General features: G+C 37.9%; 1 pseudogene across 1 annotated transcript in view; it reads right to left on the bottom strand.

The window, feature by feature from the left end:
* The window catches only part of LOC149254835 (putative glutamate carboxypeptidase LAMP1), a 44,997-nt pseudogene that overhangs the window by 2,984 nt on the left and 25,729 nt on the right, over positions 1-16,284 (bottom strand). Inside the window, exons 3-5 of the transcript XR_016265491.1 lie at positions 688-755; positions 418-499; positions 235-326 (exon numbers count right to left, since the gene is read on the bottom strand). The product of XR_016265491.1 is annotated as a putative glutamate carboxypeptidase LAMP1 (transcript). The remainder of the gene's footprint in view (positions 1-234; positions 327-417; positions 500-687; positions 756-16,284) is intronic.

The raw sequence follows: 16,284 nt of genomic DNA, 5'->3' as shown, positions 1-16,284 counted from the left end.
TTACCCATCGATATAGACTCTTCTCTTGGTACAATGAGTAGCTATAATTATATTTTTGGAATCCCAAATGGATATCCTTGACACATACCTCCTCTATCTTAATCTAAACTACCATATTTATTCATGGATCAGATAACCGTCAAAAACAGAGCCCCAGAACATAATTGGGATGAAATACCGATTGCCAGAACATCATATTCCTCCACTCTTCATAAAGTAAATACAAGTTCTTACCAATGCGTATTCCTCTGCATCCAGTTACACAATAGTATACTTCTCTTTGGCTGCCAACCCTGTTTTAGCAACTTCCCTAGTCTCTGAGATATCTGAACAAGACAGAGAGTGGTTAACTTGGATATCTTTACGAATAGAAATAGGTTAGAAAAAAAGGGGGATTAAGCTAGCAATGATTCAGACTTCCAGAAGGGTTGCAGTTCCGCTATTCGGGTCACAGGCACCAAAAGTCCATGCATCGCGGTGGTTACCCAGCAAAACATACCTGCTTATCACCAAAGATATCTTTTTCTTATATCAATAGCTACAGTATTTCAAGCTGTAATATATTTAGTGAAGACTTGCAACAGGAGTTAGATGATATTAACCATTGTTTCAGCGTTAAAATACGCTCCATGAATGGACATGCATTGATACACTCATGAAGTTAAAGTCCCAGAAGGTGATCCATACCTGTTAGGCTCCTCCGAACCTTTTATGAGTCCAAATACATCTCGAATTGGGGCAATGGTATGATTTGACTGAAATTACAATCAAACATCAATATGTAAGGATCTCTGCCTTGTATCAGAACTACAAAAGATATTCAGATTAATTGCAACAAACATTACATGAGAGGAAAGACAGCTGTTATACAGTGTGAATTTGATCTAAAATCACCAGAATGTAAGATTTCCATTAAAGAAAAATAAGTATAGATTTCATAGCTTCTCACCCAAATATAAAATGTACTGTAAGGAGAGTGCTAAACACCATGCTTCTAACTGGTTATGAAATATGCACATATCACTACATATGTCCTAAACTAATGGTTCCGTTGAGGGGGCCTAAGTTCTAAATCTTGTTTGGAGAAGGCAGTCTCATGGAAGCAAATAGCCGAGCCTTTCATGAGTAATGGAATTTATATCTCATGAAAATTCTAATCTCCTCCTACTTCGGAGATTCTGATAATCTCACTGTCTTTTCTCTTATTCCGGTCGTCGAATTTTGCTGGCCTTGTGCGGTTTTCTGCTTCTTCATATCGCCAAAGTAATGTCTTTTGCAGCCTTGCTACTCCGAAATCTTTCTCAGAAGACACTTTTCAGAATAATACGAAGCCCCTCTGTATAAGCATAGCCTAATATTATGCTTTGTGTGTAACAGAAAGCTAACTATCCACACCAGTTTTTAGAAAAATAGGAAGCTCCTCAATGAAACTATAGCGTAATATTGTACTTTCAGTGTTACAGGACGCTAGCTATCCACACCTTTAAATTAGATGAATTGTTAAAAGAAATGATGAAAGGGGCATATAAGTCAGTGATAGAGTAAGAGCAAGTACTATGTTTAATTCTTAGTTTATCCACTTTTCAACATGGTATTGGATTCAATAGGCTCCTCCAGGATGTTAGCAGTTCTGAGCAAGGGCGTTGGAAATCATGGAAAAATTGACAGAAACATACTTATTTTCCTGTATCTTCCTGGGGATCATACATTTTAATCTTACCGCTGTATAATGAACTAGAAGGATCCAACGCATACAAGTTACCATCCACCACAACGCTTAATTTTGTCCCTGCCTGCCTTGCAGGCCAACCATCTCCCATACCGTTTGGCATCTCCAGCCAAGAATCAGTAGCAGGATCATGTAAGGACCTTTGACGCTTTGAATCATGTAAGGTCTCAACCAATGATTTAAAGTTTGTGCTGGTTCCGTTACACTGCCCACTCAATCCGCTGGTTGAAATTCAATCTTTATTTCCTTCAACGGCCATAACGCTCCACCTTCACCTCGATCTCTGACACCTTCACCTCGATCTCTGACATGTTTCTGCAGTTGCCGAAGATGAGAGAGAAACAATGGTGCCTTGAGTATGGCAAGCGCTGGGTAGTTTGATCCAACGGTAGCCATTATTCGAATCGTCTAACATCAAATCAGACGGACGATAACGATGACAGCACAGACCAGAGGAAAGTTCATCTCAGAGGGAACGCTTTACGGCGTAATTACTCTTATGCATGCAGATGTGGGTACTATTTGACCTATGGGACACCAATAGGTTGTAGGTGGGCCAACGTAGAGAAACATTAGGAGAGCAGTTTTCCAGGACTTGGATTTGGCTGAGACCTTAGCAGAGTTGCAAGATCACATAGAGGGGTTAACCCTTGGTATTCCAGATGTACAAATTTAGGAGTTACCTATGAGGCTGCAACGCCACACTATTGGTGTTCCTAGCTGCTAGTCGAGGCTTTTACGCATGATAACACAGGCTGTGACCTGTTACCATGAGCACCACTAGATCTAATTAGGATATTTTGCATGCAATTTGAGTTTTTGGGTCAGATGACCAAACGTGTCTTGGACACAAATTTTTTAAAAACTTTTAAAACACCTATCTATTTTACTTTCAGAGTTTTCAATGGTTATATGCAATCCTATTCAATTGATGATGTGAATTGAAAATATTAATTTTACATGTGTCACAAATGTCTATTTAGCACATAATTCGCTAGAGAATTAGTTAATGTGTTAAGATTTCTAGAAATATACTGATATTGAATGTGTTCAAAACGTCTTTCCAAACTACGAACTCTAAGGAACATATAAAAAATTGTTGGATTCCGGAGAGTATAAATGTTTGTTAGTTGTAGTACAGTGAGTTATGAGTCTAGCCTAATGATGATCCAGCAAAGGCCAAGTGAAATGGTGTCATAGAGTAGTTTAATCAACACGATATACTCAGCGATGTTGTCCGTAGATCGACCGATACAAATCCATTGGAAACTCACTAACTCGCCACTTGGAGCGAAAATAGCTCATGCTGCAGAGTACAATTTCTGTGTACTACGATTAGCACCATCGGCATAACCAACAAAAGGTTCTAAAGACTCCAACATCTGCAACAAATGCAAAGCGGATTACTAACCAGATAAAATCTATAAAAGATACACACACACATATGCAATGAAAGCATATATACAGTGAGTTTTACTACACTTAATCAACCATAGTAATGTTTGAGGTACAGCCCATTTCAAGGTCGTAACAATGGAATGCCATCATAATATACTAACTCATAGGCACCTTTTTCTAGAACAAGCTTGACAATATAAGGACCCATCCACATTTGTTCAAGTTTCCCTGCTCCAAGTTTATCAGCTTCCTGATCGTAAATAAAGACCAGGTCTCCTTCTGAAAGATACGAGGCCTGACATTTTATCATATTGTGCCTTAAATACATTTCTTATGCGCTTCTTTAGACAATGCGGCATCAAGACGAGTTTCATCCAGATGGATTAATTCCAAGAAACATGCTTCTTCTTCAGAAGTGTCGAGTAACAGGTTAATCACAAGTTTGAGCAATGAAATTTCGCATTGTATCGGTAAGATTGCTTCCAAACCATACACCAACTGAAAGGGTGTGAATCTAGTTGCATTTCTCACCGAGGTTCGATATGCCCACAAGGAAAAATACAGGATTAAGTGCCAGTTTCGCTTATGAACCCATATCATTCTCTGCAACATCCACTTCATGACTTTGTTGATGGCCTCAACTTGTCCATTCACCTGCAGATAATAAGGGCTGAAACTATCATGTGACAGTCCTAACTTAGCAGTCAACTCAGCCATCATGTGATTGCGAAAATGCAACCCATGATCTGTAACTATGGCTTGTGGTACACCAAATTGGGCAACCACATGGTTAAAAGAGAAAAGAGCAGTCGTTTCTCCACTGTTGTTCAATGTTGGCATCACCTCAGCCCATTTAATAAAATAGTCAAAAACAACTATAATATACCCATGCCCCTCGTCCAAAGGTGGGGTTACGTGTCATAATGTCAATGCCGCATTTGGCGAATGGGACAACAACAATGACTGGATGCATTGGTGTAGGTGGTAATCTGGTTTTTCAGTCATATATCTGGCATGTGTGGCAACTTCTGATGGAAATAATACAATCTTTGAATATAGTTGGCCAGAAGTAACCAGCACGGAGAATTCTTTGCGTGGTTGCATACCGAGACATGTTTCCACCACAGGCACCTGAATGGAAATCATTCAATGCTTTCTTGGCTTCCTCATGTGTGAGGCACCTCCGTAAAACCATATTGATACCATAACAGTAAAGAGTGTCACCAATGATCAGATAATCTTTGGCTTGGTATCGAATATGTTGTTGTTGCGAGTGAGAGGTATCAGGCCAGAAAGTTTGGGTCTGGAGATAGATCAGTATATCTCCATACCATGCGTCAGATGACGATATCAGAAATAGAGACTCATCCAAAATTGATGGTTCAGATGTTGAATCAATGGAGGTCGAGGGAAGGTCGCAAAGTAACTCTGCAAAAACTAGAGATTTCTTTGATTTGGACTTGATGAATTCCAAATCAAATTCCTGTAAAATAACTATCCATTTTGAGTATTTTCCCCTTAGAAATTGACATGACAAAATGTATGTCATAGGGTTGTAATCTGGAATGATAGTTGTTTTCCGTAACAGGATGTAATGGTGAAATCTTTGAATAGCTTGCATAGCTGCTAAAGCTAGTTTTTCGACATAAGAGTACTTACTTTCTGTATCATTGAGATTACGGCTCAAACAATAAATCAGATGTTCAATCCCATTTTCTTCCTCGACTAAAACCATGCCAATGGTTATATCTGCAACGGCAAGATATAGGTAATAATCGTTTTGATAATTTGGAGAATACATTAATGAAGCTCTAAACAAGGTATATTTAAGAGCATTAAAGGAAGCTTGCGCAACTTGATCCCAATGGAAGGGTATCTCCTTTTTCAAAAGACGTGTAAAACCTTTAGCCATCTCAACATAATTAGGAATGAACCTCCTCAGAAAGTATGCTTTCCCTTGGAGTCTCTGTAACTATAAAATATTTGAAGTGGAGGCAAATCCAACATTGCCTGAACCTTTAATGGATTGAGTCGAATCCCTTCTCTAGACACTACAAATCTAAGCAATCGACCAGAACCAACACAAAACACACATTTGTCTGGATTGAGTCGTGTCTTAGAGTGTCAGCACCGTAAAAATATTTCTCTCAGATGTTGCGAGTGATCATTCTACTTTCATGAATGAGCAGGTAAATCGTCAAGGTAAGGTTGAACAATGTGCTTGATGTCATGGAAGGCATATTTCATTGCCCTCTGAAATGTGGCCCCTGCATTATTTAAACCGAAAGGGAGTTTTCTATAGGCAAATGTGCCCCATGGACAAATAAAAGCAGTTTTCGATTGGTCCTGTGGGCGGATATTGATTTGATTGTAGCCGAAAAATCCATCCATAAATGAGAATATTTTGCATCCGGCACATTTGTCAATAATCTGGTCGATAAAAAGAGTAGGATAATTGTCCTTTGGACTTGCATGATTTACATCGCTATAATTGACACACACTCGAATTGTCCCTTGTTTCTTCATGACAGGAACAAGGTTGGAAACCCAGTCAGTAAGAGGTACAGGGTAAATGAAACCAGCCCGCAAAAGTTTTTCAACTTCTACCTTAATTGCAGTGGCTTTCTTTGGATGAAAAGGTCAAAGTTGCTGTCAAAATAGCTTGACATTAGGGTACATTTTGATTTCGTGTTCAACAAACTAGAGTCAATGCCCTACATCTACTCATAATACCATGCAAATATATCTCTAAATTCATGAAAAAGAGTATGGTAACTATCGAGTTCTGATGGAGAACAAGATATACTGACATGAATGTTCTCTACAACATTAGCCTTGGTCAAAATATTAATAGAAATCGTTTCTTCAATATTTGACAGGTTTCACTCAGATTCTACTGTGTCTATGAAAACTGAATTCGAAAAGAAATCAACAACTGAAGGGTGGTTTAGTTCATTTGAATAATCTTCAATGTCATCTGGAAGATGGGAACGATGATGATAATCTTCCCAAGGTTCTTCTCCTATCATCATTGATTGGATGATTCCTTCATCCATAAAATGTATACAAGAGAAAGGATCCAAAAAAGTACCATATTCTAATGAACGGTCTACCCATACAATTGGTGAATGCGGATTTGGCTTTTCTGCACAAGCCTGAAAAATTGATTGCTATGCTAGTTCAATGGGGCTTGGCGGAATTACCTCAATATTACTATCAAATTCCAACTTGTTGGTAATCCTCCTTAAATCATATGAGGTGGAGGAAATCATGTTGCAAGACCCTACTCTTGCCACTTCCACCAAATCAGATGGTGATGGTAGCATAAAAGTACCCATTAGGGAAGGATCTTTAAAGAGACCTACTCCAACACTTTGAAGTGACAGTGGGGGTTTGTGTACCAACGGAATGATTCTTGTAGCATGTGAACTATTTGCAAAGAAGGCAAGCTGATCGATGACTGTGATTCCACCTATATGAGGGAATGCAATAGTACGAAAGTACATGGAAACCACAGCAGCCATAGCATATACCCATGGCCTTCCCAGTAAAATGTTGTAATCAAGGGGTCCGTCAACTACCTCAACTTCAATAGTAATTGTTTTTCCCCATAGTTCGATTTGTAGGTTACTCAAAATCCCACAAGAAGTATAGGTTCATCCATCAAAAGCTTTTAACATGGTTGGTGATTGTGACAATGGCGGTGAACCAAGTGTTTTTCAGTAGCTCATGGATATAATGCAAGTAGATGCCCCCTCATCAATAATAGTTCAATTAACATTCTTATTGAGAGTTTTTACTTGAATTAGGAAAGATAACTGTGCCGGTGACTATGGTGTATATCTCGCATGGTTAAAAACCACAAGATTCGAATCTGTAGGGTCTATTCTACCATTGCTGACAATAAAGCCTGCTTCTAAGAGGGAAAATTTTGTAACACCTCGAGTGTCGACATAGCAAAAGGTGATTGAGCAAGGTCTTCCACTATGTTTTATTTTTGAGCTCCTCGAGCCCGAGGGTTAAATGTCAATTTATGCACAACTCCCTTTGGTGGTTTTATTGTTAATTCTGGTACACTAGGTGGAATATTTTCAGATGTAGTCAAAGTCGAAGGATTAGGTTAATCAGTGACCTGATTATTCAACAATGATGGTGGATTTCCATAATCTTTATTTCTCATTGATACCAAAACTTCATTTTTTGGCTTTGTGATGGATAACATGAGTACTTGGGATGTGGAAGCATGGCCTATTGCAACCAAATGTATCTCCAGTTTTGGAAACGGATCAGTCAACACTAAAGATGTGTTTGAAGTCTTTAAAAGTTTAGAGACCTCTAAGCGGTGTGGACAATCTATTGTAAAATTCTCGTCATTGCATATTAGACACGGATAACAAGGTTTCCTTGCCAAAGTAGAGGAATCAAATGATTTCTCTTGAGGGGAATTATCTTGTTTGTTCTTGTTTTTCCCCTTTTTCTTGCCTCCTTGTTGCTTTTGATTTTTTTCTTTGTTAGATGAAACAACATTAACTTCGGAAGCAAGAGTGTTTTCTGTTGCATTGTTAGTTTTATTGGTAATGGCAAGAGTTTGAGCAGACGGTCTTTTTGCCATTTGTGTGCTCGAAGAACCAATCACACCATCACCGGCATGAGATTCCTTACTCGATTGTGGAGGAGGATGAACAGTGAAAGATGATCGGGGTGCATTGGGAATTTTGTCGTAGAGCGTGCCAGATTGTGTGTAAATCAAATCCAATTATTGGGCACGAGCAATTACTTGCTCTTTTATGATGACTCCACCTTTTTCCACATCCTCAGTGATTGATGACAACAAGGATTTTATGAACCACTCAGTTAAAAGTTGATCGGGAACATATGTCTTAACCATTCGACGACAACGGCGCCACTCATGAATATGATCTGATATATCGGTAGCAGTAGTCTGTTTAAATTTGGTTAGGAGTTTCGTTCCAATCTCGTATCTCATATGTAACTGGAAATGGGTCAGAAATGTGGTGGCTAAAGTCATAAATTTGTGAAAAGAAGCTCTTGGTAACTCAATGTACCATTTAGCAGTCGGACCAGTAAGTGTTCTTTGGAAAAGACAGAGTCTAACCAAATCATCATTTAAGGAGTTTGATGAACACCACAAATTAAAGGTCATGACATGATTTAATGGGTCTTCTCCATGACTTCCATTGAATTTCGAAATGTCAAAAGGTAACTTATGCGGAATTATTGGCCACCAAGGTGCATATAAGATTGGATCATTAGTGAGCCAATTTAAATCTGGTAATTCTAAATTTGCTACAAATGGAAACTATCAATTCAGGTCAGGTTGAGCTTACCTAGGATATGATGGAATTTCCTGAGTAATATTTCTTTGCATACCAACATAGGGCATCTGCATTTGGTAACCTTGGTAAGGTTGTTGTTGAACAAATCTGGCATAAGGTGGTTGTTGATAACCAGGTTGAATTTGTGGTTGCCCATAACCTACAAAGCCTTGTTGACCAAGACCTTGGTAAGCTTGATATTGTCCAAACCCAGGTTGAGCCTGTTGAGCAAGTCCAAATTGGGGTTGGAATTCCTGGAATTGGGGTTGTTGAAATTGAGGTTGCCACAGTTGTTGAATCAACTGTTGTTGTTTTTTGTACAACTATTGTTGATTTAATGGTTGTTGTTGCCTAGCAATGAAAGGTTGGCCAGGTTGTGAATAAACTATACCAGTGTAAGCTTGGGTCAGTCCAGATAAGGGTATACTAACCTGAGGTTGTTGTTGAACCCCGGAAACAAGTGGTTGTTGTACAACAACCTGAGAAACTTGAGCTTCTTGACCCAAAACTTGTGGTTGTGAGGTAGAAGGACTAGTTTGTACCAGTTGAGATACAACAATTTGAACTTATGACTGTGGTACAGTAGTAACAACAGGTGTAGTAGGAATAGCTGACATAGTTTGCATTGGTTGTGTTGGATACACAAGCCTTGGTTGAACTAGAATTGTTGGTTGCCATTGACAAACTCAAATTCTAGGTTGACCTGAATATTGCGGGATATTACCATATGAAGGTCCTCCGGGATAGGAAGGATAAGGTGAATAAGGATATTGCTCTTCATATGGTGGCAATCTAGTATTTAATGGATACATAGGTGTTTGTTGACCAGATTTCCCAGCTTGATATTGATATGTAGGATCAAACTGTTGAGTTCCTGTAAAAGAATAACCAGGTAAAATTCCGGTTGAGGACATGGGTGATGACCATGGTGTAGAAGCAACCTCCGAGTGGGTTCCAGATAAATATTGGTAACCAAACTGGACGGACGATTCACCATATAGGTGTGACTCAGGTGTGGTAGAAAACATTGAAGAAGTTGCAATAGAAGATTTTGCTGCAACTGCATTAGATGATAAAGACTAGGATGTTTACGGTTGTTCAGCCATAGTTAACTGACCCAAAATTTGTCCGAAAGAATCGACGGGTACTTGAAAATAAGCAGGAACAAACAGAGCAGTAAAATGAGGAGTATGAGGATAAATATAAAGCCCAACTCCAAATTGGAATGGGGTTCCAGGTGTAGAATCTTCTTCCAATTCTTCCTCTATATCAATTAAACTTGGTGGAAGAACTTCACTGTCTGGTTCGTAAAAGATTTATGGTGTTGATAAAGTTGAAGTTTTAGGAGTTACTGATGTTTGAAGGGAACTGGTTGATTGTCTTCTGGTAAAGTAACAAATTCTGAATGTTCAAATTCGAATTCCAGATGTTCGAGTAAATGAACAATAGTTTCAGAAAGAGGTTCCTAAACAAATTCAAGTTCAGATGTAACTTTTGTTTGAACTGTGATAGTTTTTGGATTAACTTCTGGTTGAACTGATTCAAGTTTAGAAGTAATTTCTTGTTGAGCAACTTCAAGTTGAGGATCAACTTGTTGTTGAACAAATTCGGTTACTATTACACTAGGATCAATGCTAAACTCCTCAGCTAATTGTGAAACTTCTCCTTCAGAAACGGATGTACCAAAAATGGTTGGAATAACTGGAGTCTTAGTACTTACCGAAATAGATGATTCAAGTAATTCAGATGAAGAACTAGGATTTTTTGATGTACTTGACTAAGCTAAATGAGACCACTTTGATCGAATAGTTGTGGCTTTGGGTGGCAAATGCAAGTTTCTCACTGTTCTCCATGAACAATGGGTTAAGGGTTGATGTTCCTCCGTGATTACTGATCAATTTTATTATCAAAAAAGAAATAAACAAAAAGGAGTAAACTAGGCAAAAGGTTTACCAAGCAACTGTGAACTATAGAATACCTCCTGGCAAACCAAGAAGTACGAGTAGGCAATCTCCCCAAATGCTGTGTTCAGTGTATCATAGTGTACAAGGTGGCCGACTCGGTTACTTAAGGATGGATAGCAACCTAGAGTTGTCCTCCCATATATACCCAAAGGTATGTGGAGGCCCAGTCTGTATAAGCATTGTCTAATGCAAAACCGCACAGTGAGAGCATTCCCATATACTTTACGTACTGTAATACCACCCTATATACTCAAACATACATTGACGAGTTGTGATATACTCACGTACATAGAATGAGGTATCACATTCAGGATGTATTACAGACAAGTTAGCGACAACTAGTTTGTTTTACAATGTCGGAACACGTCTCTAGCCTAGAACCACTAAATGTTCTTGTTAATGACAATGCTCCATTAGGTAAATTGATGTTAATTTTAAGTTGATCTTGCTTAGGAATTTGCCTTTCAAGTTCACCACGTGATGTATTCTAAAATTCCTAGGAATGCAACTATCATGATAAGCATTCTTTCCATTCAATTTAATGATGAAAATCCTAGCTACTTAGGGATAGAGCAATCAGATTTATTTCGATCAAAGAGCAAAGAGCACAATCTAATGCAATTTATCTACACTATTCCTATCATCACACAAACTTTTTCAATGCAACATGCATGTATTTCTTTTTTATTTCCTTAATGTGAATATGAACAAAAGGAAATATGCACATACAATCAATCAATCTTTCATAAGAATGAAGACTTTTACGACAGTTCTAATTCGAAGGAAGAGAAGACTTTACGACACTTTATTTCGAATGAAGATTAATCAACTATATTCTAACTTTGACTATCGATCGATAATGACAAAGAAAACATCAAGAAACATTAGTCAATCCAATCAAAGTTGGGCTAGACCAGGAGATAAAAACTTATTTTCTGAGACATAACATTCATTGTTCAATCAACAAACAAACAAGTAGAGAAAAGCTGGCAAAAACACTTTCCAAAGGTGGGGAACTTACCCTAGGAGGATCAGTGCAGCCCAGAGTTGGAGACAGTGTGCTTCAGAGCACTGTCCCTAAGCCAAGGGTGCTCTGCAGTGCACTGTGTCCCTCACAAGCCTGCGCTGGTGACAGTAAGCCATTTCAAGAGGCAATTTGACATAGTTTTGACCAAATTTTCAATGCAAGAAGTTGAATTACAATCTATGAACACAAATAAGATGTGCAAGGATGTCCTAGGAGGTGGATAAGCTACTAGGAAATATCATCTTTCCCCAGTGGAGTCGCCAATTTGTTTTGGAGAATTTGGTATCTACGAATAAGTACTAATTCCATAGATAAGAAGTTGTATCTAGAACAACAATTTAAAGTGTTTTAGACTTTTCCTACAAGCAATAGATAATATGAGAAGATGAGAAGACCTACTTGTAGTTATGCTTTCCTCTCGTCTCACTTGTACTGATCATGTCGCTCCTTCTCATACTTAATACACTTGAGCAGTACCCTATAATAAAAATATAAAACAAAGAATTGATCAAAGCACACAATCTATTAAATATAAGTGAAAGGAATCAGATACAATTCACACATATAAGCATTATGAAACAATACAACATATGGGAGAAAGGTTCAAACACTTTATTAGATAGAAGAAGAAATTACAACCATTGGTGTCTGATTCAAAGCCATTCCTTCAGCTTGGATCCCATCCACATCACATCAAAAGCATGAAAAATTTGTAACATTACAATACTTGCTTCAAAGCCAAATCTCATAGCAGCATTATCTCCTTACAAATCAGCATAATCCAGCCCCTAATCACTTAGATGAGTGGTCAATTTATAGGAAGATGAAAGAGGTTTTGTCATAAATGGTGGCATTGAATGACCTTCCATACTTAGAATTAGTTCCATGGAGGAAGAGATGAGAGGATAGGATGCACTTTAACTCATTCCTCATCCATTTTCAAGCTCATAGAAGTTTATAAGTGAGGGAACCTTCTAGATGAATCCAAAAGATAAGAATATTCCCCAACCCTATGTGAATTTTGCTCATTCGTGCCCAGCATAGGTGAAAGGAAGCCTAAGTGCTCAATAGAGCACCCTAGTAGTGGACTCAACTGCTTTGCAATGCACCTTTACAAGGGCTTACCTGCGTTGGTCCGTCTAGAGGCTATTTCTGAATGCCTTCAAGTCATGAAACTGTCTTGGAATGAGGCATTCAAAGGGGTGGCTTGTTTAGGGCATGAAGCAACTGAAATTAGGGTTTGATGAGACCTAAAACACTGATTTGGATGTTTGGGATTGATGTGCCGAAATGGATCTGTAACAAGGCTTTATTCCAATCATCAAGATATTGGCCCACACTATTTTGGGTTTATTGCTAGTCCCGTGAGACACTCCATGAATTTGGTTGGTATTGTTGGTGCTACATCTCCACGAGTTTGGCTGGGGTTGTTGGTGCTACATGAACTTGATATATTCTACAACATGATTCTCTGAATGACATACATGATTAGAAAGGAAATAATTTAACATTGTTTTTTTTGTTTTGGGCCTTTGTAAAATTGGTTCCAAATCTAGTCCTTGCAATATTGATAATGAAACCACGATATAAATACAAATACCCTTAGGCATCTATAAGACATTTAACAAAACAAAATGAAAGAGATTTCCTCAGTGACAAGAGAAGGTGTCAAGTATACACAACCTAACAAGAAAGAGGTGGGACACAATAAAAATTTCAAAGACACTAAGGCATCCCTAACTTATATTATCCACAGTTTTATGACTTAAATTACAACAAATCCACTTTATAATCACTTCCTTGCTATAAAACACCAACATAGAAAGCAAGACTAACATCAGTGACTATAAAAAACTATTAACTATAGTAGTACAAATACAAGGCCATATATACTACATGCAACAAGAATACATAAATATTTCATCAATGGACATCAACATGAGCTCTTTGCAACATATGCTCTGCCTTCACTAATAGCAACTTCTGCGTGTAAAAATGTTGTCAGCGATATAGAATACATAGCAACTACACCCTAACATAAATGTACACTGATATGAGGAGAAATTTGGTTTTACCTAACCACTAATAGATTAACCCACATCATATGAGACTCTAACCCATATTCAAATCAATTTAACCATAATTTACTATGATTTATTATACTTATATTTTTTAACATGGCTCATCATTGACCATAATTGAGAATTAAGTGTGGGTATTATATATTTAACTATGATTAACTAAAAATCCACTAAATTTTAATCTATTAATTTAATCGACAAGTTACTAACTTAAAAAAAAAAAATTACCCTCTTCACTTCTAACTCACTAATCTCTTATCCTAACTCTAAACCTCTAAATCAACCATTAATTATAATCATAATTATTTCTTGTTTAGCAATATAATGATATATCATTAACTAATATTTAACTTATTCATAACTTACATATAAAATTAATACAAATTAAAATGACATAACAATATTTAACTTATTCATAACTTACCTATAAAGTTAATACAATACAAATTAAGACGAGGAATTTCAACCGGGGGTGTAGCGGACTTGGGATGCGTAGCTAGGGTTTCAGCGGGGCTCTGAGTTTTCTCACAATGGAGCGTAGCAAAGGAGGGAGCTCCACTCCCTCCTACAAGGAATTTGTTGCCAACAGAGGCAAGTCACCACTGGGTAATGTCAGAGGAGCTGATGAAGAGGAAAAAAGAAATAAAGAAAAGGAGTCAGATGGGGACAAGTCCAAGGAAAATAGCAGCACTAAGGACAAGGAGGAAGAAGACAAAAGCCAGGGAACAAGGGACAAAAAGAAAAAGGGACCGTGCAGACCCAAAATGCAGATTACTCCTAGAGTAGTGTTAAATGATCCTGCTCTATAGGCGAATAGGGAACACATGGGGACTTACACCATAATCTGCAAATTCATGGGATTATGGCCCACTGAAAAGGAATTACATACATGGATTAAATACCACTGGAAACCTAAAGGTAGCATTGATCTCCATCTTGGGTTAAAGGGATTTTTTACCATGGTATTCACTAACATTGAAGACAAAGATAGAATATTCGAAGGAGGACCCTACTTTTATGTAGCAGTGGGCCTCTATATGTGGCCATGGATGATGAACTTCGTTCCAGAGAGGGAGACTTTCACCTCGGTACTTGTATGGGTAAGGTTCTATTCCCTACCTCTTGATTACTGGCAAAATGAATCGCTTGCTGCCATAGGCAATAAACTAGGTCGTTTTGTTAAAGCTTTGGAAGCCACAAGACGGGGTAAATATACTTCCTATGCTAGGATTTGTGTAGAAATGGATCTGTCAGGCACTCTTCTAGATGAAATTATCCTCGAAGTTTTTTATGAGGAATGGGTGCAAGTTGTGTATTATGAGCATATCTCGTTCAGATGTCGGAAATGCCACGAACATGGTCACTTGATTAGAGACTGCCCTCTTAGTAAAGAAGACAACAAGGACAAACCTAATACAGTGAAGGTGTTATGAAACCAGCTCAAGAAAAAGATAGAAAAGATAGATCAACGCCTTAGAATTCAGCCTCTTCGAGGGGGCAACCTCCTTTACATTACATAAATGAACAATTCTTTGATGATTCAAATGACAAAACCTCCTTTCTATATATAGGAGTTTAAGGAGTCACAATATAACCCAGCCGACCTAACAATAATAATATAAAGCCACAAAAATAACAATAGAGGGATTCTATGGGGCACAGTAATAACATATGGGGATAATAGGGGCACAACAATATTAATAAGGGGTACAACTACAATAGTAATGGGGTAATCACTAGTATTATAGGGACCCAACATGCCCCTCTCCTTCAAAAAAGTGTTGTCCTCAATGCTTGAGAAGTTCTGGATGCTTTTGTATAAAATTCTCATCCTCCCATGTGGAATCTTTAGCGGATAAGTTCTTCCACTTGATAAGATACTCCGAAATTGATCGATTTCGTAGCTGTCGAGTTCTTGTTTGTGTGACTGCTTCCGGTTCCAATATAATTTTTCCTTCCTCGTCAAGTTCTAGCAATATTGTTTGAACTGGGAGCTTGTCGCCTATAACCTTCTTTAAACATGAAACATGGAAAACTGGGTGCAATCAAGAAGCTGCAGGAAGCTCCAATTTATATGCCATAGTACCAATCTTTTGCAACACCTTGTATGGACCATAATACTTTGGTGATAATTTATTATCCTTCTTAGCTTGCTTGAGGGACATTTGCTTATATGGTTGTAGCCGTAGGAATACCCAATCACCTACATCAAAATTCTTTCGCTACGATGTTGATCTGCCTGTTGTTTCATTCTATTCTGTGCCAACACAAGGTTATCCTTTAAGAGTTGGAGGACTTGTTGTTGATGTTCAATGTGATGTTCCACTGCTTGAACCTTAGAATTTTCTCTTAAATATGATGTGATGGATGGTGGCTGATACCCATAAAGTGCCATAAATGGGGTCATTTTTGTTGCTGTATGGAAGGAAGTGTTATACCACCATTCAGCCAGAGGCAACCATTTGACCCATTGTGTCTGTTTATCAGATAAAAAGCAATGAAGATATCCTTCCAAACATTTGTTTACTATCTCAATTTGCCCATCAGATTGAGGATGATAAGATGAGCTATGAGCTAACTGAGTACCAAGACAAGAAAATAATTTTGTCCAAAAATTTCCAGTGAAAATGGGATCTCTGTCACTTACAATAATCTTTGGGTTTCCATGTAGCTTTTGAATTGTTTCCATAAATGCAATAGAAACTGTACTGGCTTTAAATGGATGTGATAATGCACAAAAGTGTGCATA

Source organism: Pinus tabuliformis, chromosome 7, assembly GCF_031772625.1.
Source record: "Pinus tabuliformis cultivar Carrire ecotype Pingquan chromosome 7, CPIR1, whole genome shotgun sequence".
In the NCBI taxonomy this organism is placed as follows: domain Eukaryota; kingdom Viridiplantae; phylum Streptophyta; class Pinopsida; order Pinales; family Pinaceae; genus Pinus; species Pinus tabuliformis.
The sequence above is the reverse complement of the archived record's forward strand: the minus strand, read 5'-3'. Positions and strand labels throughout refer to the sequence as shown.